The sequence below is a fragment of the Ictidomys tridecemlineatus genome, chromosome 6 (genome assembly GCF_052094955.1).
Source record: "Ictidomys tridecemlineatus isolate mIctTri1 chromosome 6, mIctTri1.hap1, whole genome shotgun sequence".
Lineage (NCBI taxonomy): Eukaryota > Metazoa > Chordata > Mammalia > Rodentia > Sciuridae > Ictidomys > Ictidomys tridecemlineatus.
This window is the reverse complement of record NC_135482.1, coordinates 25,599,625-25,623,094: the sequence shown is the minus strand read 5'-3', so window position 1 is coordinate 25,623,094 and position 23,470 is coordinate 25,599,625. Positions and strand designations below refer to the sequence as shown.

The 23,470-nt window shown below is 39.6% G+C and overlaps 2 long non-coding RNA genes across 2 annotated transcripts; one reads left to right on the top strand and one right to left on the bottom strand.

The window, feature by feature from the left end:
• Nucleotides 1–8,035: 8,035 nt before the first annotated feature.
• LOC144378575 (uncharacterized) lies at nt 8,036–8,820 on the bottom strand. Its single transcript, XR_013440394.1, has 2 exons — nt 8,678–8,820; nt 8,036–8,231 (listed from the first exon to the last, which is right to left on the bottom strand). It is a non-coding gene; the product is annotated as an uncharacterized LOC144378575 (long non-coding RNA).
• Nucleotides 8,821–8,920: 100 nt separating this feature from the next.
• Nucleotides 8,921–22,326, top strand: LOC120888129 (uncharacterized). The gene is made up of 2 exons (XR_013440395.1): nt 8,921–9,218; nt 21,962–22,326. It is a non-coding gene; the product is annotated as an uncharacterized LOC120888129 (long non-coding RNA).
• The last annotated feature ends 1,144 nt before the right edge of the window (nt 22,327–23,470 follow it).

Here is a 23,470-nt window from a genome sequence, read left to right as displayed (position 1 = left end):
GGTCACGTGGCAAGACAGACCAGTAGGACATGTCAAGCTCATTTTAGAGCAACAGACCTAATCCTGTCTCAAAAGAACTGATGTCCCTATATCTTAATCACCTCCCAAGGATCTGATCTTCCAATATCACCACATTGAGAATTAAATTTCAACATGAGTTTTGATGGAGACAAATCATATCTAAACCAAAGCATAGTGATTTAAAATAATGTGTTCCTTGAAGACGTATCAAATATCTAAGTATAATAACAACAAAACACCAACACAAAGAACAGCCGATACTTATAGAGAACTTACTCTGCATCAGATACTCTTGTGTTTTACATGTATTAATTCATTTTGTCTTCACAACTACCCATAACTATTTTTTGAGATACAGAAAAGTCAAGTCACTTGCCCAAATCACATAGCTAGTAAAGAGTGAAGATACCAACCAGGGGCTCATCTTCAGAGTTCATATTCTCCCCACCCTCACTGCCATAGTCTTGCTATATTGCCCCACTATGTGGCCCAGGACTGCTCCAAAGACCTGAGTTCATATTCTTAACCACTGAGTTATATTGTCTATTTAGCTCAAGCAAAGGCACTGGGATTACAGGACAGAACATAATGGGGCCCTGTTTCTAGTATCTTAATCTCTTCTTTAATCTTAATAAACAAAAACTACACAAAAAATAATTCCACTTAGCTGCTTACTTTTTAAAATTCACTTCAACAAGTTAGTAATAATTTCCTCAAACTTGAATGTGCAGCTAATCTAGGGAGCCTTTCTTGGCGTCTTGTTTAAACCAAGGCCCTGTCAATGTGTACTTTGCCTATGCTCTTCCTTCCTAGTACTCAGCCAACTATGTACTAGTATAGTTAAGGATTCTTTGAATAATTCCTCTCTGCTCCCCTGGACACTAAATTTCACAAGGGTTCATGTATGTTTTACTCATTATTGCATCCACAGCATATTATTGTAGGCCCATAATAGATGTTAACATTCCTAAGGGGAAAAAAATCCTTTCAATATTCATTCAACAAATATCAACAAATTCGTACTATGTGCCAAGTATATTCACAGTGTAATAGAAACTTATTGATTTCCTCTGCTTATAGAATAAAGTTTAAGCAAAGCAAAACCTCTTTTTCCCTTTTCTCAAAAAAGAAAAGTTTAAAATTCAGCTGGAACTGTCCGATAGAACAAACAAGAAGCAAAAACACCCCAGCTCTTAGACTATGATACTATTCCCAGTAAAAGTAATCAAGTCTCCTCAGAGATATGGCTAATTGCCAGAAGCTATCCATGAGCCATTCGTGAACTGTGCATGAAATAAAACAACGTGAAAGCCAAAAGGCAGGAAAGTCTAGTATTGGAAACTCCCAGCAGCAACCCTGCTGGTCTGAAAATACCCAAATCAAGTGACTTCCTACCTAGCTCTGTCACAAGTTCAGCACTGCATCAAGCTGAAGCCCTACAGCCTCTCCCAGATGGGTATGGCTTGCCAAAATGCCAATCAACCTGTTTACTGCAAGACCCCTGCTGAAGAGGCAAACACCGAACCAAGACTCCTCCCACTGAAACCTTATCCCTGCCTTTGATGTACTCCCCCTTAAAGACTCTGGGCCATTTTTCAGTTGTCCAGTTCCAGCTCCTATCAGGACTGGAAGACCTATCAGGCACTCCACTTTATCTAATTTCTGGCTCTGTCTCAATCTCTTACTCTCTATTTCAGACTTTTCATTTCCCAGGCAGCTCACACTTCCTGAGCCGGAACTTACCCTGGTGGGATGCTGGCCACCCCAAAATAGCTAATTTAAGAACTAGGTACAGGTAAGTCCAGGATAAGCTTAGGATCCTTATTATGCCAGAAAGTGACGACATGCTCGAAAAACTTGTGAGGACGTGTCAGAAGGCACAGATGCCACCCTTTAGGGTCTCCTACTGTTCAAATTTGGGACAATCTGAGTATCAAAACAATTAAGCACAGTGATGAGTTATAACCCATTTAAAAAAGGAAATTCATGAGTTCATATCAGAAAGAAGGAAAGAAGTACAGGGGAGAGGAAGGGAGGAAAGGAGAGAGAGAAAAGAAGAGAGGAGAAATATAAAACTAGTTGGTAAAAGTGGAAAAGTGCTACAGCAGAAAAATCACCATTTTGTAGCCATTGGCTAGACTGTATCACACAAGAATCAACAATAGGTACTAAATCTAGGGAAATTTTTTAATAAGAAGCAGTAGATGGTCTTAAAGTATCTCACCACAAACTACCTATTAGTTGCAAAGGAAAAGGAGAAAAAAACAATAATTATATAGTAAGGAAATTGAGCTACCCCTTAACCAGGTAATCAAAATCAACATTACCTGGGGCTGGGTATGTAGGTCAGTGGTACAGCACCATTTGGCCCTGAATTCAATCCCCAACACAGAAAAGAGTAATAATAATAATAAAATAATAATAATAATAATAATATCACCTGTGAGGGACAGAAAGACGTCATGGGTCTCTGGATGCTATAAATTGAGAATACAATATCCCTAGCAGTATTCTTGGCAAGTTAAAAAAAAAAAAAGCAGGAAGGTACTATGTTTGAATCTGTCCCCCAAATGACTATGTCAGAAACTTTATCCCTAATGCAACAATATTTGAAAGTAGGGCCTAACTAAGTCATGAGGGGTTTGCCTGCCCTCATAAATAGATTAATATTGTGATTTCAAGGATGGTTATTTATCAAGAGAGTGGTTACAAAAGCAAGTTTAGTCCCTCTCTCACTCTCCCTCTCACACTCTCTTGCCCTTCCACTTTCTGCCATGGGATAACACAGCATGAAGACCTTCACCAAATGTGGAGCCCTCAATCCTGGACTTTTCAGCCTCCAAAACTATAAGAAATAAACTTCCTTATATGTGGGAGGCCAACCTTATGGGTGACTGAGTTACTCTCCCCAGCTGGGTGCTGAGGCGCTCAGTCACAGAAATGGTTGTCTTGCTACAGTCCCATGGGTGAAGCTATGCTCACCTGTTCCTTTGTAATATAACCCCTTGCCCTGTTTAGGATAGAATCTTCCATGGAAGTGCCTTGTGTGTGTCCCCTCCTCTTACTGTGACCTTGGGTGTGGCCTACCCAGGTGTCAGTCAACCTGCTGACAGTGGACATCATGAAGATAGACTCAGCCCCCTGAAACCTGACCCCTTGCCTCATTTGAATAGCTTCTCCTCAATAAAAGGGGTCAGCCCGTGCTCTGGCGCTCTCTCTCTCTCTCTCTCTCTCTCTCTCTCTCTCTCTCTCTCTCTCTGCAGACCCTTAAGGTCGCCGTCACAGCGACCCCAAAGAAAAAGGTATTTGTGTCTCTTGTGTGGTTATTTCGTGCAGCCCAGTTAGTCCAGTTTAACTAGAATGACCCCTGAGCCTTTTAGTCAAGAGAACAGAAACCCGGCACTTATAAATTACCCTCTGCAATATTCTGTTACAGCAACACAACAGGCTAAGATTGAGACAAAATGTATTCCCCAAAAGCATAGAATGTTCCAGATAAAGGGAGCCAAAGAAACATAACAACTAAATATACTATATACTAAATATCAACAAAATATAATAGCTAACTCTTAACTGGTTCCTGTATTACAGGGGATAAATGCTACAAAGGACATCATCAAATAAGCTACAAAATTAGAATTATGAAGGCACACAAAGTGGCACACACCTGTAATCCCTGTAATTCATGAGGAGGCTTTAGTGGGAGAATAACAAATTCAAGACCAGTCTCAATAACTTAATGAGACCCTGTCTCAAAAAAAAAAAAAAAAACGGCTAGGGAATGTAGTTAGTGGTAGAGCACCCCTAGGTTCACTTCTCCATAACACACACACACACACACACACACACACACACACACCACCATATGAAATTATGGATAGTGACTTGAATCACTGTATCAATTCATGACATTAACAACCAGACTGCAGTTATATAAGAAAATATTTCTATTCTTCATTGAAGTACTCAAAGGTGAAGGGCCATGACTGATTCTCAAATGGCTCAAAAAAATACACCACATACACACGGGGAGAGTGAAAGAATGGAGTGAGCAAACAAAAATGTAAATAGGGTAAAATGTTAACAATAGGCTGGGACTGGTGGTACAAGCCTGTAATCCCAGCAGCTGGGGAGGCTGAGACAGGAGGATTCTGAGTTCAAAGCCAGCCTCAGCAAAAGCAAGACACTAAGCAACTCAGTGAGACCCTGTCTCTAAATAAAATACAAAATAGGGCTGGGGACATGGTTCGGTGGTCAAGTGCCCCTGGTCAATCCCGGGTACCAAAAAAAAAAAAAAAAAAAAGATGGTTAAAGGAAACAACATTTTTATTTCATTTCCTTTTTTAAAAAACATGACAACTAGCAATATTAGTTTACATGACTCATGTCTGCATTGGATACAGCTGAATTAGGCAATCAAGCAACTCCACAATGTTAGGTTTCACAATCTGCAAATTTGTGTCTCAATTTCTTTCTGCTTTAAATACACCTCTATCTCTAAAAAGCACTTGATTTAAAGCTACTTAAGGGTACAGAATGTGTGCTGCTATAGCCCCAGTATCTAATACATAACCAGTTTATAAATATTGCTAACAGGTATGATGCTAATGAAGGGAGAGCAGGAGGGATGAACACATTTCCAGTTCTGAATCTTTTTTACACCATAACTCCTTGCTGCAGTGCAAGGTTTATCTTCCCCTCTCAATCACATACATTCTTTAAAACCCCACCTCAAGCCAATATCCCCCAAGGTCACACACAAGTTCATTCTGACTTTTCCTTCTTGGTACTACTACAACCTTCATTGTCTCAATTATTTACTTTAGCACAACATAAGTTGAGGCACAAGTTAGGTCTTATATTTATCCTCTACCCTTCACAATAACTAGCACAGTGCTAACAACATCAGTGAGGCAGTGGTGGACAAGGGAAAGGAAGATGCTAGAAAAAGGAAAATTAATTTGGAGTTGGAAAATATGGCTCCATTCTCTAGCAGCCTTTGACATCTACTACGTTGTCTTAGGTAAATCACCTAATTTCATTCAGTTTCTATTTCCTCATTTTTAAAATCAGAAAGACAAACCTAATGTCCATAAAAGAAGTCCTTCCACTTCTACAACTATGGAATAATTAAATTAGTTCTTCAATCCCAAGCACCACCAAAAAAAAAAAAAATCCATTCTTTAGCAGAATTTTTTACATTTCCCAACAAAAGGAAATCTAACACACTACCATTAAATCACAGTAAATTCTTGAAGATATGGCAGTGAAGCTTATAAACTGCCTATGGTACAAATACTGACCATCTTTTTGGCCATTAAGAACTTTAAATTCAGGTTATTCTTCATAGAGCTATTAAGAAAATATTGAATATATACACATTGGAGCTATCTCATTATCATGATCATTATTTTCCCAGATGTTTTGAAGTCTCAGAGTGACATCTTTTTTAGCTAATGAGAGAGAAGGAGAAGACAGAGGAAGAAGAGGAGGAAGAAAAGCACAAACCAAATTTCTGTAAAGTACCCTGGGGACCTTATTGGAAACATTCAAATACTCTGAGTTATAATCAATTATAAATACTTTGTCTCTTTCTTCTTTCACAAATGTTATTTAAAGGACATTGTTCAGAAAAAATATATATATTAGTTAAAATAAAAAGGTCATCTTAAAATAGACTGTTAAAGAAATGCAATATTATTTCAAAACATGGAGCCCATTTCAAACTTCTAAATCATCAACTACAATTTCAATTATACATCCCAATACCTATGCCAAGAAATAACATTATCAGGATAGGATAAAATAAAATGGTGCCATGTCACATAATTTTAAAAATTCAAGTTACACTTGTTAGTAAATACTACCTGCAGAGTTAATATGCATTTTAGACTCTAAATTGTAATACAAATCACAAGCTTTAAGAATTTATCAAAATGTTCCTATTAAATACTGAGCATTAACACTGACCCATCTAGAAGATGAATTCCTTCAAAGGGACTGTAGGTCCTCTCATAATTTGGTCCCTAGTTACCAGTAGCCTCATCTCCCACCAATCCAAAGCATAATTTCTCAAAGGTTCCCTTTGACTCCATGCCTTTACATTTTCCCTTCCCTCTGTCCAACATGCCCTTCCCTCCTGAGCTGTAAATATGCTCTACTCCCTGAAGCTTTTCCTTATTGCCTCAACACCCTCCCACAAAGAGACCCATGTAGCACTGCAATTACTTCAAATGTCCACCTCCCCAGCCAATCAGGCTGTAAGTTCTAAAGGGAGAAGTTGTATCTTATTAAATGGTTTCCCAGTTCCTAGCATAATACCTGGCATTTACTGAAACCCAATATAAGTACACTGAACAAAAGAAAGTTAACTGTGAGAAACACTTCAAACCTTCCTATTGAAGAACACATACATTTAACAGGGTGGTTCTCACAGGATACTTAGTATAAGTCTATAGAAAAATTTGGTTGTCACAGGAGAGGAAGGGATTTGAGGAAATGCAATGAGCATCTAGTGAGCAGAAACCAGGGCTACTGCTAACTGTCCTGCACAGGGCAGGCCTCCACAACAAAGAATTATCTTGTCACAGATGTCAATAATGCCAAGGTTAAGAAACTCAGCGGTCAACTGACTTATTCAAAAATGATGTGACATCACATCTCAGCAAAACTATAATAAATTCCTATTTTGCCATTTCTATTGAAACTTCTTTAAGGGTTGATATATACACACCGACACTAAAAATCATCTTTATATAACCTCAGTGCTCAACACCATGAAGCTAAAAGTCCTAGAAAGCATCCATTTTTTTTAATTTTTTTAGTGATTGACAGATCTTTATTTTATTCATTTATTTACACACGGTGATGAGAATCAAATCCAGTGCTTCACATTTGCAAGGCAAGTGCTCTACCACTGAGCCACAATCCGAGCCCCAGCATCCCGTATTTCTTGAAAACTAATCTTTTAACTACCAGAAGTATTCCCAGATCAGAACAGTTTTATTTATAAACCTTAAAGCAAACCACAGGCAAAATAATTTTCACTCATAGAAATATGACAGAAACATAATCTGAGGCATGAGGTAATCAGTTCTTCCAGGTCTGATAAAAGAAAAATCTCTTACATACTGAAATAAGTCATGCACAGATAGATGTCTTTACTGGTTTGTGTGTGTGTGTGTGTGTGTGTGTGTGTTTATTGGTTCTAGGGACTGAGCCCAGTCTTGCTTTACCACTGAGCCACATCCCCAGCCCTTTTAATTTTTTATTTTGAGACAGGGTCTTGCTAACTTGCATAGGGCCTTGTTAAATTACTGAGACTGGCCTCCAACTTGTGATTCTCCTGCCTCAGCCTCCCCAGTTGCTGGGATTACAGACACGCACCACTGGTGCCTGGCCAGATGTCTTCACTGTTGAACAAAGGAAATGATGGGGAGAGCAAAGGGCATGCCCTTGCTGCTCCAAATCAGTATTTATCAAGACAAAACCACTGCAGAAAATCAAAGTGTTAATACAGCGAGTGAGATATAAAAGTTAACTATTTCTCCCAGAATATATGACCCAGTCTCACATGACTTCAACATTTCAGAAAAGCTGTGCAGAAGCAACACTCCCTTTCTATATAATGAATGACTCAACTCTTTGACACATGCCTTGAGTAAATACTACAAATTCACTAATTTCTCTAGCTATTGTACTCACTAGGTAACCAACTAAGGGGGTTGACATCTAGATTTCCATCATTTATACTTTGTTACACTCCATCAGTCTATCAAAGAGGGAAAAGGTATGAAAAAACTTCAGTACAGTAACTATTACTTAAAAAGAGATTTTAATCATGTTATTCTAGGGACTGATTCCTAAACAAAACATTTACAGCTTTCTAACGTTCTTATTATCAAGGTTTTTCAGACTTCAAATAAAGAAAGCACTGGCAAAAACTGAAGTGTATACCATTTGATAAAGCTTACAGTGATTTTATTCTTGGATAGCTAAAATAAGGTACTGGAGCTTGGAGGGGAAAACGCATTTTTAATTTTAAAAAAAAGTTTCCAACAGTGAGTAATATCTTCCTTCTCAGCTGACTTTGCCAGTAAGTGTCAGTCCCACGATCAGGCCCACGCTAGGCCAGGTCTCACGTTACCCTCCAATGCTGTCCAGAAGAGAAAGAAGGCGAGCTGCATGTGGCAGGTGCGTGTCGCGTCGAGCTGAGGGGCACAGTGGGCGGGGAGGGTGGGAAGGGCCAGGCAAGCCGCCCGCAATCTCCCACGGGGCGTTCTCCAGGCGGGCAGGCGGCTGGCCCGCCCGTCGCTCAGGCACAAACTCTCCATTTTCATTCCCATCCTGGGATTCCGGGAGGGACGCGCCGGCACCACACCCTCGGACTCGCAGTGACAGCCCAGCGCGCGAACGGGAGTCGGGCCGCTGGGTCTCCGGCCTGCCGCCCGCCGTGCCCCACCCGCCCCGCGACCCGCCCCCGGGCCGGACGAGCAGGCCTAAGCGCCTGCCGGGCTGTGGGGCCTAGAGAAGGAAGGAGCCCGCCCTGAGGAGGTGGCGCCCGCGCCGCCGCCTGGGCTCCCAGCGCGGCGGCGGCGCCCGCGGCCCCGGGCTCTCCCGCTCACGTGCTGCCGGAAAGACGGTTTCACTCTCTTACCCTCTGCAAAATCCTCCTTAACATGGTTTTAACACCACCCGGCGCCGCCGCGGTGACTCTCCGAACCCTACGCGGGCTACTCACTACTCGGGGGCACTCGGATCGGGAGGGGACAAGGGAGAAGATCGGGGCGAGATGGTGGCTGCGGCCGCTCAGGCTGCCCCGACTTCCCCACAGGCGACGAGAGGGAGCGAGCGCGAGCAAGCGAGCGACGCGAGGTAGCCGGCGAGCGCCCGCCCGCCTGCCGGGCCGCCCCCGTAACTGACAGCTGGGCGGGCCCGCCCGCGGCTACCGAGGGGCGGAGCCGCTGCCACCCAGCCCCACGGCCTGTCCGTCCGCTAAGGGCGGGGCTGGAAGGGGGCCGGCCCGAGTCTGTGGCCAATCGGAAGCGGAGGGAGCGTGGGCGGCTGCGTGACGGACAGGCAGCAGGACGCTGGCGCCGCGGCTTCTTCCGGCGGGTCAGAGGACGCTAGGGCAGCTGTGCGAACGCCTGTGCTCCGTCAGAGGTCCGCGCCCTCCCGTCGACAGCGTCCTTCCAAAGGTCCGCCTGGGATGTCCCTGACCCGGGCTAGAGGAGTATACACAGATATGATACCTTCCACTGAGCTTCGGGCAGTTTTGCAAAATTTGTCAGTGAGCCCCTTCCGGTTCCTGCTCCTACTTAAAGGTTCTTTTGGGCTTTCCTCTGCTTTTCCAATCCCTGGTTTCCTTTCCCTGCTCCCTTCCTGCTTCTAATTGCAGTTAAAAAGTCAGCAAAGGATCAGGAAAAGGGATTTTAAAAAAAAATGCTGTAATTTGAATTGACAAGAGAAGTTTGGTCTTGTTCTTTTTGGACCTTCTCAGCCTCTTGTAAGGAATTTTAAATCCTATTCTGCTGGTAGATATATGAAGTAAATCGGCTTGTATTTTGCAGATTAAGAAAAAAAATGAAGTCGCTGCTAAACAGGTGCTAGAAAAAGACTTGGACATGCAATTGACGTTCAGGTTCAATGTCATTATTTAAGCTTGAAAATCAAAGCTACTGCTTTGTAGCGTTCTGTCAATATTCACAAATCAAGGGGCCCAATTTTCACCCTGGACAGGAAAGAAAAAAACGTTTTTAATATTGCATAATTAAGGAAGGAGAGTGAATGATGGAACTAACATGGGGAGGAGGGGGAGATAAACCTTGAAGTCTACCAGACAATGAATGAAGAGGTTATTGGAAAGTACTTTCAGATTCTTTGAAAAGATGCAGCGAACTAGGTATTGTTTTCAAACCAGTTAATGAATGTGAAAGTACTTTGTAAAGTATAAAAGATTATATAATATGTATTTCTATTCTAAACCTGTTTTGTTTTTTACTGTATCCGTGTTCGTCTCTCTTTAGAATACATCAGAACAGTCATGCCTACAACTGACACATTATTAATCACTGTTGATAATGTACTTCAAAGCACACACCCTTCTGTCTTTCTAGACACAAGATTTATTTTCAGACAATATGAGAAACAGTCTCAGAGCATAGGGTGTGTGTTGATCAGCTGTAACAAAGTAGGTGAGAAAGACAACTTAAAGGATAAAATATATTTTGACTCATGGTTTTAGTCCAAGGTCCACTGGCTCCATTGCCCTGGACCTGAGGTGAGGCAGACCATCATAGTAGAAGGGCATAGCAAAGGACAAGTTGCTCACCTGGTTGCAGCCAGGAAGCAGGGAGAGAGAAAGGGCCCCAGGATAAGAAAAGGGACACACTCCCAAGGGACATACTCTCTTCAACTAGGTCCTACTTCCTACAGTTTCTATCACCTCATGAGGGTCCATTCATTGATGAGATCAGAGCCCCCTGATCCAATCACTTCCCAATGGTTCAACTCTGAACATTGCTGCATTGGGAAACAAGCCTTCAACCCATGAGCTTTTGGGGGACATTTCCAAATCCAAATCATATCAGGGTTATAAAAGTGACTTTTTTGCTTGGTTTTCAAAACTTAATTTTAAATTGTTTATTATGGACCAGGCATGGTGGAGCACACCTGTAATTCCAGCAGCTTGGGAGGCTGAGCCAAGAGGATCACGAGTTCGACGCCAGCCTCAGCAAAAAGTAAAGCAACTCGGTGAGACCCTGTCTCAAAAGTACAGAAAGGGCTGGGGATGTGGCTCAGTGGCCAAGTGCCCCCAAGTTCAATCCCTGGTACTCCAAAAGAAATAATAATAAACTTGCTTATTAATGGTATATGCCATATCCTTCTTTCTTGGAATTCTTCCCCCGTCCCCTTGGGTACTAGGGATAAAACTCATGGGCACTCAATGACTGAGCTACATCCCCAGCACGATTTTGTATTTTATTTAGTAACAGGGTCTCACTATGTTGCTTAGTGCCTCACTTTTTGCTGAGGCTGGCTTTGAACTAGTTCATCCTTCTGTCTCAGCCCCACAAGCTGCTGGGATTACACGTGTGTGCCACTATACCCAGCTCTCTTGGAATTCTTATGTAGAATTGTTTTACTAATATAATAGACTCTCGTCTACTGTTTAGCCAGACAGTTTATTCCAAAATATTTACAGTCCCTTGAAGTTTATGGTAACTCTATCACTAGAGTAATATTCTAGTGATAGAAGAAAATAAGTAATGATTAAAACATAATTGTGTAAGAATACCATTCACTAATTCCACACATAACAACTCTGTTGCTCTATATGACCACTAATTCCCATCTATTCATCTCTCTTACATTAACATTCCCACAACCATCACTCCTTTGACTCCCACCAAGAACTCCAATCTACTGGCCCCTCTTACTTTCTTACTATCAGTCATTTCTCTATCCTATATATTTCCATCAAAATCCAGCTTGAGTCCATGATCCAACTTTACAGTTCCCTCTTAAAAATATGCTTGACATTACCTCTCTCTCTTCCTCCATTGTTTTCATCTAACCTAGTTTAAACTCAACAATCCACCTACTCTAAGCACAAGAGAAGCTGAACATCACTTCAGATGCAGGCATATAATAGAGGTTATTGGGCACATTTTGCATTAATAGTCACAGAGCTTCCTTAGCTGGGCACTCAGTGAAAGAGGGGAAGGAAAGGGAAAAGAAGGAAGGAAAGGAGGGAGTAACAGAGGGAGGAAAGAAAGGAGAAAGAGAAGGAAGAGAGAAAGACAAATTTTAGACAGTAGTAAAAATAATTAGATAAATCTTCCAAAATGGACTCTTTTTTTCCCTCAGGCTAGTGATTTAAAACACACCTGCCATTTCAGTGACTTTCCTCCCACCAAAAGGTAGTATCTAAGTCTCTGCTTGAAAGTAGGCTGGACTTAGTGACTTGTTTCAAATGAATAAAATGTGGTAGAAGAAATGTCATAACATAACTAAGCTAGCATGAAGCTGTTTATCAAAAATGAATGAAATATTTTATTATGTGATTGTTAGCACAATATGTGTTTAAAGAAGTTTTCTTTTTCAACAATCACATGCAATAAATAAATTTAATTAGTTCTTTATTATTAACATAAAGAGATGCACACTTTTTTATGTAAGTAGATACAATACCTTCATTTATTTATATGTGGTGCTGAGGATTGAACCCAGTGCCTCATGCATGCTAGGCAAGCACTCTACCACTGAGCCTCAGCCCCAGCCCGAGATGCACACTTTTGACTTTCTTTTTTATTAATGTTAATTTTTTTATTTGTATGATATCTTCATGTTTTTGAGGCACATGAGATGTATACATTGGGTAATGAAAAAATCAATGTGATCAGCATATCACCTTAAATTTTTATTATTTCTTTGTAGTGAGTATATTCAAAATCTTCTACCAAAATCTATCATGAAACATATGATGCATTATTATTAACTATATTTACCTTACTGTGCCATATAATGAACTCATTCTTCCTATCTATCTGTAACATGGTACCTGTTGACCAGCCTCTCCTCATCTCTCCTTCCCATTACTCTCCCCAGTTTCTAGTAACTTCTATTCTACTCTCAACTTCTCTCAGATCCACTCTTTTAGATTCCACATGAGTGAGATCATGGGATGTTTATCTTTCCTGAGATACACAATCTTTAAGAATATATCTATTTCTTCTTTCCCTTCCTAAATAATTATTAAAGAGATAAGATGATTACTCTGCCCAGATAACCATGTATTTCGCTCCAGTCTTGCTCTAAATAATATAAAATAACAAAAGCTGTCTGGGGCCATATTATCCAATCAAGTAGAAAGTTTGTGTGACTGCTTCTCCTGTTTCTTTGTCCTGTTACATCATATGTTGTATAGGCAAAGTTCCCAATGTCAAATCAATGGCAGCAGCTTCTATCCACAATATGGCCCTATAATTTCCCCAGCTGTAATCAACCACAGGGAGTCTAGCTGGCATAAGACCAGCAACAATATTTATAGAGAGATAATAAAGTGAGGACTAAAATGAATACTGCTGGCTGTCCTGAAGCTTCCAGTCATGTAAGGACTACTCAACTTTGAACAGACTGCAGAATGCACACAAAAAGGTGGCAGGTACTTATTTGTTGATTTTAATAATTTTGGCTAGGGGCTGGGGATGTGGCTCAAGCAGAAGCGCGCTCACCTGGCATGCGTGCAACCCGGGTTCGATCCTCAGCACCACATACAAACAAAGATGTTGTGTCCGCTGAAAACTAAAAAATAAATATTAAAGTCTCTCTCTCTCTCTCTCTCTCTCTCTCTCTCTCTCTCTCTCTCTCTCTCTCTCTCTCTTAAAAAATAATTTTGGCTAAGTAAGGTGGACCACACCCAGGCTTACAACTCCAGAGCCATAATTATCCACCCCCACTACATTCTCAATGGGTTATCCATCACCCTGTGGTTTCTATCACTCTATTATTTTTTGCTGATGATGCCTAAATATCCAGTATAAATCTCTTCTGAATATGAAATCTGAATGTTCAACAGTCTAACAAACTCATTTAGAATCCTAGAGTACAGTTAAAAATGTCTAAACTCTAAACTGAACTCATCATCTCACTTTTCTGCATACCCTTCCTTTACATCCCATAAGCTCCCAGTCTCCTCTACCAGGGCTTGCCACCACTGTAGCCACACTAGCAATCTCAACATCATTCTTACCTGTTGTCTTTTTTTTTCTACCCATATCCGATTTATGAGTTAGTCCTGTAAATTCTACCTCACTATACTACTTTTTTGTGTCATTTCATTTTAATGTGGATTACTAATTTATCTTTTTGTTTTCGATCTTGAATTCCCCCAATTTATTCTCTGCACTAAGGTCACAGTGATATTTCTAAAGCATGGACCTGATCACTGTTAGCCCCCTACTTTAAATTCCTCACAGGTTTCCCATTTTGAAAGAGCATTTACTCAAACTCTTTATTGTGGCATTCAAGGCCTTCACATGATCTTGCTCCAGCTAGGGCTGCCCCATCTCTTGACATTATATTCTTGGTACTGTACACTCAAGGCATGCTGAACTGTTGCAATTTCCCAGGCCCATCACAGTCTCTCTTAATTCTGAGCCATTATTTATGCTCTTGCCATATTCCTGGAATATTCCCTACACTCATCTATCTAATTCCTATTTATCCCCAATTTTCCACTCTCAAACTAAGCTACATGGCCTAGGTGTGCCTATATTTTGTACTCAAGCTTATTATAGGGAGAAGACCTTGGGTCACAGACTCACATAACAAGTGTGTCCCTAAGGTGCATTACTCAACTACCTTTTCCTCTTGCTCTGAGTGCATACTTTGAAAAGTTTTTTGTTTGTTTGTTGTTTTTACTGTTATTTTGTTGTTATTGTTGTTGTTCTAATTACTCTTCCAAAAGTTTTTTTCTAAATCATTCAGGTTTTGATTCCCATGTAGTTTTGTGAAGAGTCCTATTCATGCAAGTACAACTAACAAGAAAATTTTATTGCCATTGGTGAACAAAATGACAGTTTAGTGTCTCTAAATTTGGAAAATATGAGTTTTCAAAAAAATAATTTACTTTCCATGTGCTGGAAAAATTCAACTTTTAAGCCTGCAAAGTAAAGATTCAGAACCTGTTCCACAGTGAATTTATCAATTTAAATGAACTTCCTGAGGTCTTTTGACAGCTGGTCAGCTGGCCTCCCTAGGTGACATAATTAGAATGATGAGTTGTATAGAATTTAGACTTATAATAGGTTCATGTCCCTTTGTGATTTGCAACTCAGTGGCAGAAGATTCCAGAGGCCATCTAATTCTAATAGTAAATTGCTTAAACCTGTAGGTTCAGAAGAATCTGAAGTTTTAAAGTACTAAGTACTTCATAGATTGAGGTCAAATAAATTGTCCTTTGTAAAATACTAATCCGAAAATGTCTTAGCAACAGAGCATGGAGATGATGGCTTGATGAAAGAACAGAGATGATAAAGCACTTTAGTTAATATTTATTCTGATAGAAACTATTCCCCTCCCCCATCTGTATCTATTTGTACTAAGAAGAATGTTTGGAGAAAAAACATACTTGATAACTGAGGACAATCATCCCTCGTGTATGTCATCACTTCTGATACTAAAGAAATTTCCTATCGATATTTGGAAGATAACACAAAAATAATACTATACATATTTTTAAAACTTTTTTAGGATGATGTTTATTGAAGGCTATTTTGCTAAAAATGGGATTCAAAAACATGGTTTATTGGCAGATTTGGGTTAAAATATAAAATGGACTTTTATTTGACTAAAAATTAAAATAAATAATTTGGGAATAAAATTAAAGAACAACTTTGGGAAAACACAATATCCTTTCCCTCTTCCCCATGCTTCTTTCACCATGTTGTGGAGCATAGTGTTGCCTTAAAAAAAAAAAAAGTTAAAATCATTTGAAATCTAGATTAAAATATTGTTCTCTCAAGAAACTGTACTAGTTATGCTGTTATTATATTTTATAAGATGGCAGGAAGAAGTTTGAAGCTAATAAATAATTTAGTTTTATGATTAAAAAATGAGAAAAAAAATCTTTTAAATCCTCAATATACTGAGATAGCATATAATCAACATAGTGGAGCAATTTCTCTCTCTCTCTCTCTCTCTCTCTCTCTCTCTCTCTCTCTCTCTCTCTTTTAGTGCTGGAGATTAAACTCAGGGCCATGCTGTGCTAACATGTACTCCATCACCGAGCTGCATCCCACAGCCCCAGAGTAGAGCATTTTTAAATTGAAAAGTTGAGAGAATTGTTAGGTAAATGAATATATTTGTCTCTTCATATCAACAAACTTGCTGAATTGAAAGTACTGGAAATTAAAGTAAAGGGACTTGTTCTCTTTTGTTCTGACTTAAAAAGATAATTAAAGACACTTGGAAAAACCTAATCACTTTAAAAGACATAAGACAGCCAGGCAAGGTGGTGCATGCTTATAATCCCAGTGGTTTGGGAGGCTGAGGCAGTAAGGTTGCAAGTTCAAAGCTGACCTCAGCAACAGCAAGGCACTGAGCAACTCAGTGAAACCTTGTCTGTAAACAAAATGTGGGCAAGGTGGCTCAGTGGTGAAGTGCCCCTGAGTTCAGTCCCCAGCTCCAAAAAAAAAGGTTCTACCAAGTCATTTTTCAAGCATAGATAGTAATTTCTGAAACTATTAGGAAACTGTCATTAATAAATGTGCCAATAGCTTAAAGGAAACATGTCTATTTTTGTTTTGTTTCAGTGTATGTCATTTTCATATTTGGGGCATCTTTCTGTTATTTTGATAATTACTAACTACTAAGGTTTAGGACAAATGTAAATCCTCTAAATAAATGTGCTTGCCATTTGTAACTTGCTTACACAAGCAATAGTTAGCCTAGGAAGTCTCTCTTTTTTTTTTTTTTTTTTTTTTTTTTTTTTTTGTTCAACCATTTCTTGAGACCTACATTGGACTGGACAATACAATTTGCTATACTTGTAACATGTTCCATAAGGCAATAAAATAAGGACTATCCTGGCAGATAAAAGTTTATCCATCATGATTTTTATAAAATTTTTCCTGGTGCTGGGGACATAGCTCAGTTGACAGAGTGCTTTAATGCACAAGGTCAGGTGTTCAATCCCCAGCACCATAAAAAAAATAATTAATTAATTAATTTTTTTAAAAAAGCTTTCCTTTTCAATATTGAGAAATACCACTCTGTTGAATTTTGCAAACATTGTATCTGGTTTTTAAAGTACTTTAAACCACTAAGGACTCATAATGGTTACTTACTTGCACTATATTACTTTGCATATTGTAAATTTTATTGGAAAGAGAAAATAACTAAGTAGAAACTTTGTAGCTAACATTTATTGAATACTCAGTAGCACCTTCTGAGTTTCTTACTTTAGTTATTTAATTTGTTCTTCACAACAATTCTGTGAGATTTGGAGAAATTAAGTAACTTGTCCAAATCAATAAGATTGAACTGAGATTTGAAACCAAGCAGCCTGACTTCAGAGCCCATACTACTAAGCTTTTCAAATGTTTACTCGAATATCTATTGTATTGGTTACACTAGAAAAGAGGCAATAGTATTTAGAAAAGCTAAGTGTTACATTTACTTATCTTATATTTTTAAAACATTCTCATAATGTTCCATCTCATGGAATTATGTGGTCTTCATAATTTCCATTTTTAAATGCCTAATAATCCATCAACATTAGGATGTTAAAAAAAATCAATCCATAAGATTTTTTTAGTTTTGTTTTTAAATAGTCATTTTTCATGTTTTTGTTCATTGAAGATATATAATAGCCAGACACAGTGGCAAATGCATATAATCCTAGTGACTCTGGGAGGCTGAGGCAGGAGGATCCTGAGTTCAAAGTCAGCCTCAGCAAGGGTGAGGCACTAAGCAAATTAGTGAGACCCTGTATCTAAATAAAATGCAAAATAGGTCTGGGGATGTGCCTCAGTGTTTGAGTGCCCCTGATGAACTTTTTTTGGAATCCCTGGTTCCAAAAAAAAGATATATAATAAAGTACATAAACTGTATACAATATATAATTTTTTAAAACCTAAAAATCATGGTTCTAATAGTACATATGTAGTCAAAGAGCTTATGAATAGGAGAGCTAGAAGAACAAAGGTAGTTTCATAATACAAACAAATGTATTTATGGTCACTAAAAAAATGTTAAAATGTGATTATTAAATTACACACACACACACACACACACACACACACATATACACACATACACACACACACAAACCTGGTAATGCCCTATCTGGCAATAAAACAAACTGTTGGGTTGTAACACAGATAATCTGTGCCTCTTTGGGACAAAGGTTATTTGCAGTGCTATTACAAAAGAATTGGTCATAACATTATCTACTTCTACCCTTCTATCTTTGCTAATCATTACTGTCTATCATATTGCATATTTTACATATTGATGTTGTTTACTATCTGCTTCCCCTAAAAGACAGAGTATTTCCTATCTTTTGTACACTGAAGTATATTCAATGCCTAGAAAACTGGTATATTGTAAGTACTCAAAAATATGGGTGAAATGAGTAAATGGGTCGTAGTTCACTTTGACTGCAAGAACCAAGCTTCCCCAGCCCCCCTTTTTTTGTTCTAATTAGTTATTATGACAGTAGAATGCATTTTGACACATCATACATAAATGGAAGAGCCAAGCTATTTTAAAAGGAAAAAAATGGAGCCAGGTGAGGCTGAGGCAGGAGGATCACAAATTCAAGACCAGCCTCAGCAACTTAGAAAGACCCTGTCTCAAAATAAAAAATAAAAAGGACTGAGAGTATGGCTCAGTGATAAAGTGCCCCTTGGGTTAATCCCCAGTACCAAAAAGAAAAAAAAATGAGCAAAATGTAAAGTGAACTAACACAAATAGTTTCAAATAGATTAAAAAGTAGATCCTTGGAGGACCCTGTAAACACAAATGATGGAGACAGGAGATGGAAATGAAGCCAAAAGTAGACAGGCAGTATATAGATAGGTAAACTGAGTCACATTAGATCAAAGAGGCCAATTTGAGTCTGGGAAGTTGGAGAAAGATTGAAATTCCAATGCCTTCAGATTCTGTCCTCCACCCTAATCAATATAACCTGCTCCTGCTCCAACCTGTTGCTAAGGTAACCTGTCCCAGGGATTGTTCAGACACGGAGTTAATTATGCCCCCTTCCTGCTTGGCCCCTGTAGCCTATCTGATTCTCACCTTCCCATCTGCCATCCCAAAGAGATAAGAGGAAGAGAGCAGGAAAACAAAGGAAGCCTAGGACATATAAAAAAGGCAAAATACTCTTGCTTCTTGGGATTCCAGGATACCAGATAGGGCCCCTTCTCCCTCCAGGGAGAAGTCTATTTACCCCTTTATAAATAAACCATGTTTTATATGCTTGCCTCGCTATGCTTCTCTAATGTTATAATCTTCAACATGTGGGGGAGCAGAACTCGTCACCAGTAACCGGTGGTATTAGGAAGACCTCAATCTCATGCTTATCTTTATTCAGCAGCAGAGTCAATTGGCCAAACACCTGATGTGGTTCATTTTCAGGGCAGAACATGGCAGATGGGCTAAAGCAAGGGTCTGTGTTTTATAGGCTTCATTTAGGATGGGACAGGAGGGTAGTCCCTGGGGTTCATTGTATTGGAGGACAGCTGATCCATTCCAGTGGGTCAGGAGTGTGGACAGGGAATTTCCTGGGGCTTCTTACATTGGGTCAACTGACCCTTTAGGGTTGTGGGTCAGGTGCCAATCAGGTGTGAATTCCTTTTGTGTCCCTTCCTGTTTCTTCCCTATATCTAATGCCTGAGCTTTTAAATGACAAAAGTTTGCAGGATGGGGAAACAACTGCAGATAGGGGAAATGTCCTGGGACCTATTTTCCATATCCTTCAGACCCAAGCTCTAATGTTGGTGTCTGAACAAAGGAAATCTGCTCACCTTTCAGTGGGAACAGTAACTGAGGTAAAGGTGGAAAAGATCCAGTGAACAAAAGAGGGAAACTTTTTAAGTATGTCTTAAAATTTCCAAACGTATATTTTTAAAACACATTTCTAATTCATTTGTATTGTATCTAGAAAACATATCCCTCAAATAGTAGTTCTTTACAATTCTTTTTTGTATGTTTTCCTGGACAATTTACAAATACACATTTCACGAGCAATTGAAAGGAATGTGTGCAACCCATTTGTCACTGTGACTGTCTACAGGTGTCCATTACATTATGCTTGTTAATTGTATTGTTCGAATCCTTCATGGGACCCTGCCTGGTTATCTTTTGTGATTAGTTATTGATGTAGATGTCTTGTTGTTTTGTTGTTTTGGTATTGGGGAATGAATCCAGGGGTGCTTAACCACTCAGCCACATCCCCAGCCCTTTTTTGTGTTTTTTATTTAGAGACAGGGTCTCACTAAATTGCTGAGGCTGAGGCTGGCTTTGACCCTTGATCTTCTGTCACAATGGCAAAAGGTACAACTTATGAAGTCCAGGGGTAGAAATAAAGAATGTCCACGCACTTCTGCCTTTGTCAATGCTTTATTTACTCAAATCACTCAATACAATTTTACTCTATAGGTTCTTTCTTTTAATTTAATATTTATTTTTTAGTTTTATCGGCGGACACAGCATCTTTGTTTGCATGTGGTGCTGAGGATCAAACCTGGGACGCACGCATGCCAGGCGAGCACGCTACCACTTGAGCCACATCCCCAGCCCTACTCTATAGGTTCTTAATAAAGAAAATGACAATCCTTAATGCTTATAGGCTTCATTTAGGATGAAGGTACCTGGTGAACCTGCAGGTTTCAAACTGGAGTTTTAAAATGGGGTTGCCTAGGCACTGCAATAGACAATCAATTCACAGCAAACAATTCTACATTAATTCTAAGCACAGCAAACACACTTGATCATGACAGGCTCATGAAAGACATTCCCTCTGCATGCTAAGTTCAAGTGTCAGATCAAAAGTCTCAAGCCCTTATACTTTAAGTCCAGCAGATGCACACTCACTCAGACCTTCGTGATCAGATCAGGAATCAAAGCAGGCTTCTCTTGGGGTGGAGCTAATGGCTAGTTGAGGAGGTGGTCATAGGAAGAAGTCCTTTTCTCACCGGAGTCAAGAGGCTGCAGTAGATTTTGAGAGCAGTGAGAATAACATAGGGGATCAGACGAATGAGAAGAGTTGGATGTCAGTCCTGGTCCTCATCAGGCTCTCTGGCTGAATGTCTGTTCATTTGCTCCTTCATTTATACTAAATTTTGGGACTTTGACTACCCTTTCAATTCCTGTTACCTGCCACTGGGTCTCTTAGTGATTTCATTTACCCGGGGTTAAATCATCTGGTCTGGTGGTCTCTGCCCTGATTTTCTTGCCTTTCCCCTTTATCAGAGCAAAGACAACATGCCAGAGACTTCATTCTGAGTTTGTCATGGTGGGGAGAAGTAACTTGTTTGTGCCTCAGGGCCATACTGGAGAGCTCCTAGGCATCAGGGTACCTGGTGAGCCTGCAGGTTTCAAACTGGAGTTTTAAAATGGGGTTGCCTAGGCTCAGGCCTAAGACCATCCTTACATATTCCTATCTCAGCCTCCTGAGCAGATGAGCCTTTTTGGTTTTATTTTATTTATTTTTTTGGGGGGGTGGCATGTTTCCAGAGATTAAACTAGGGGGCACTCAAACACTGAATCACATCCCCAGCCCTATTTTGTATTTTGTTGCATTAAAAGTTGCTTAGCACTTTTAGACAGGGTTGCATTAAAAGTTGCTTAGCACCTGGCTTTTGCTAAGGTTGGCTAGCCAACCTTAGCCTCACTAACCTCTGGGATTACAGGCGTGTGCCACAGTGCCTGGTTTATTTTTTTAATAAAAATTAAAAGTGAGAATCTCACTAAATTGCTGAGGCTGGCTTCGAACTTGCAAAACTCCTGCCTCAGTATCCTGGGTCCCTGAGATTATAGGCATGCACCACCACACCTGGTTTGATAAAGATATTTTTTTTTTGCAGTTAGTGGGGTACCAAGAATTGAATTCAGGGGCACTCAACTATGGAGCCACATCCCCAGCCCTATTTTGTATTTTATTTACAGACAAGGTCTCACTAAGTTGCTTAGCACCTCACTTTTGCTTAGACTGGCTTTGAACTTGGAATCCTCTAGTCAGCCTCCCATTCCAGGCCTATATCACCACACACCCAGCTGATAAAGATATCTTAAAATCTCCCATTCTGATGGCAGATTTGTAAGTTTTCCTTGTAGTTTTGGCTCCTTCTACTTTATGTATTTTACAGATGTGCTGTGAAGCCTAAACAACTTTAGAATGACTAAATCTCTTTTTCTCTTTTCCTTTTGACAGTACATGGGATTGAACCTAGGGGCACTCTACGACTGAGCTACATCCCCAGCCCTTTTTGTTCTGTAAGATGAAGATGTGGTCTCACTAAATTGCCCAGGATACCTTCATACTTCAGATCCTCCTTCAGATCCTCCTGCCTCAGGCTCCCAAATCACTGGGATTATAGGAGTGTACCCCTCCATCCAAAGAATGACCAAATCTTGTGTGTGTGTGTGTGTGTGTGTGTGCGCGTGTGTGTGTGTGTGTGTGTGTGTGTGTTGCTGGGGATTGAACCCATGGCCTTGTGCATACAAGGCAAGCACTCTACCAACTGTGCTATATCCCTAGCCCCCAAATCTAGATGAAATAAATCTTCTATCAATGTCTTTATCTTTGTTGTGATATTAGCTTTCGTTTTAAAGTGTAGAAGAAGGGGGGCACCTCTTTTCACTAACCATCATAGATTCCTTGATCTTTGCAAATTAGACTGACAAGAAAAATGGATTAAGAAAGGAAAAACAAAAGCTTATGATCATGCACATTATCACACATACACATGGAAGAGCTCAGTGAAGAGTCCCTCCAAGTGGTGGTTTGCATATGGGCCTATATGACATCTCTGCAAATATGTGTCATATACATACAAATGATTTTTATATATGCAAAATGTATATATATATATATGCAAAATGTATATATATATACAAAATGTATATATATATGTGTATATATATACACAAAACTATATATTTTATATATACATTTATAACAGTTTGCATATACATGTGAAATTTGCATATGTATACACAAAAAAAATAGCTATACACATATGTGTGTATATATGTATGTGCATATATGCATATATTTTTCCAGTGCTAGGGTTGGATCCCAGGGCCTCACACATGCTAGGCAAGTGCTGTACCACAGAAAATATACTCCAGTCAAAGAACAATGATTTTGGTGAGAAGTCACAAGACAAAAAGGGAAAGAACTTGGAGCAGGAAAATGTGGGAAGGCAAATATATGGAAACCTCTCTCAGTAGATAGGTTTATTAGCAAAGTTTGTGTGCTCTTTCTTGATGCCATCTCATCTCTAATGATAAGTTTTTTAGCTCTTTCCTGGTACAAAAGTTTGTGGACAGCAGGAAAGAGGAGGGGGAATGATTTATACCTCAAAAGGGCAGTAATAAGCAACATGATCACAAGGAAAAACAACCAATAAATACTCTATAGTGGACTGTGTTGCTAAACTGTGAAGTTTGGTAGATTAGGCGTATTAAATGCACCATACCACTGAGCTGCATCCTCAGCCCTTTCTATTTTTCTATCTTTTTTCTGTTTTTCTTTTGTGAGTGTGTATGTGTGTGGTGCTGGGGTTTGAACCCAGGGCCTTGTGCATGCAAGGCAAGCACTCTACCAAGTAAGCTATATCTCCAGCCCCATTTATTTTTCTATTTTGAGAAAAGGTCTTGCCAAGTTGCTGAAGGTTTCTCTAAGATTCTAAATCTACCTCAAACTTGCAACCCTCTT